Source organism: Teleopsis dalmanni, chromosome X, assembly GCF_002237135.1.
Source record: "Teleopsis dalmanni isolate 2A chromosome X, ASM223713v2, whole genome shotgun sequence".
Taxonomy (NCBI): domain Eukaryota; kingdom Metazoa; phylum Arthropoda; class Insecta; order Diptera; family Diopsidae; genus Teleopsis; species Teleopsis dalmanni.
The window spans coordinates 96,988,809-96,991,083 of record NC_051848.1 but is presented as its reverse complement, the minus strand read 5'-3'; positions in this window follow the sequence as shown (position 1 = coordinate 96,991,083).

Below are 2,275 nucleotides of genomic sequence, written 5' to 3'. Positions count from 1 at the left end.
ATTTCACTATTCTTGTCAGGTTTTTCTTCGAGGAACTCGTGTTCTTCTACATTAATGCCATTAGCCTCCAACGCCTCACGAAGTCTCAATTGCAGTTCTGTTTTCGCACCACCTGTGCCCAGTCCCACTTTCTCTAACTGTTTTTTTAGTTGAACCACAGTTAATTCTTCCAATTTCACCATTTTTATAAAATCCCACTTCTGACACCAAATGTTACGTTTTCGCCTGCGTGTTTATTCGTATCTCTGGATTTTATAAAAATAAAACGAACTTTAAAAAAATTGGAGAAACTTTAGTAATTTTATTAATTGTATTGAAAAGAACTAGATTTCCTAGGAGCCAATTTCTTTACTCAAAACCAATTCCAACACTAACTTCTTTCTAAAAATATCCATTGACATAATGTTTAAATAATATTTAAACATTTCATTGCTACTCTGATGAAATTCGTAACAATATGTTACTATATTAAAAAGGTAAAGGACCCACATATGTTTAAGTTTATTTAAGGCAATATTTGATAATATTTTTTGGAAGGGTTTCCATATAACTGCGAGGGAACATTTATGAGCTTGTCAGGTAAATCAGTAATGCGATACCTTGGGAATATAACAATAGAACGGAACGATAGGTTACAAAAGGGACATTTTCGGGTCAAATTGTGGGTTGATTTTAGGTTCATAAATGACAGTAACTATGACGGCAGTAACTAATGGATTATACACGTGTGTGTAAATTCAATAAGAAACGAAGAAACGAAGAAGAAATTTATTAAATTCACAACAGAAATATTTACATTTTTTTTTTGTTAAAACATTTCTTTCATTTTTTTTAAATGCTACAGTGAAGACTGTGGCATATTAGGCTTTAAAAACAACTTGATACTCAAGATAAATAAATCAGAAGACGAGTACTTTTAATGCAAAGGAATATATCAATTGCAATAATGTGTTTTTCTATTTCAAATCTTAACAGAAATTTGAAGAAAATAGACATAGCTAGCAGCCATATTTTTATTCGTGAATAGTTCCCATTACATGGTAATGTATTAATGATTGAAACCTCCCACCAACGGCAGGAAATCTCAATTTGACGCAGCTGTTGCAGTTTTAATATCCCCAAATGGACACAGTAAACCAAATATAGTAACGCAATCGAAATAGTATGCACACGGACTATAGCTCTTATAAAGTGCTAATAGGATAGGTCTGTAAATTTTAATAGCATCCTAACTCTAAGTTGGTCAACTTAAAGGGTTTACAGATCTTCAGTTTTCTACTGAGCAATTATAGGCATTGTTACATAATGTATTGTCGTACTTTGCAAAGCCATTATAATAAAAATCTTATAATTAAATAAAACAAGTCTCAGAGACCAAGCCCTAACACCCAAAGAGCAGTCATCACCGCTATCGTTATTCTGAGTCGATGCCGCTTTACTTAAAGAAACTAATTGGTGCATTTTTTTATCAAAATGAATATTATGATCTGGCAAGAATCTCTCTTTATCCGGGATTTCTATATTATCTTCAACTATTTAAGTTTTATGTTGAATTCAGCCATTGCAAAAGGTATGCCAGTATCAAAGAACTACCACCTCGTTTATAGAACTCCGCGGTCCTAGAACTGTTGGGGATATAGCTGTAGCTTTCACCAAAAATTTAATAGCAGCTTAGTTGTCTACGAAGTTTGCAGAATTGTTATCAGAAATCTTGTAGTTTGGAACCCATTCTGATGCTCTTTTACTTCTGACTGAAAGACGGTGCAATGGTTCGATGATTAAAGTGAGATAGTTAGACGCAATTTGTTAGAAAATATACCACAGAATATATTTATTAAACGTTGTCATTTAGCGTAACCCGCTGGTATAAATGTTGACCATATTGGCAAAGGCTAAATTATCCAGTTGCGTCTTCTCAATATGAGAAAGCCAAGCCCTGTTTAAGATGTGAGTTAGATCAAGTAAAGTCACTTGAAACAAAGACTGGCAAACCCAGATTCAGTATGACTCAGTAATGTAAACAATTAGGTGATTTCAGTAGAACACGTCATCAAGACATCATATCTAGGTGAACTATTTTGTTGTCACAAATAAGAGTAACCATGTTAATGCCATATAAAACAACTTATAAAATATCTTCCAGGTGATAGCAGTCCAATATTGTCATTGAATTTTCACTATAAACTATATAAGAACAGAGATGGTGTGGCAGAAATTGATTTTGTTTTTTCATATTGTCACAGCTTTTGCATTACTAATAGATGAAAGAAGAATT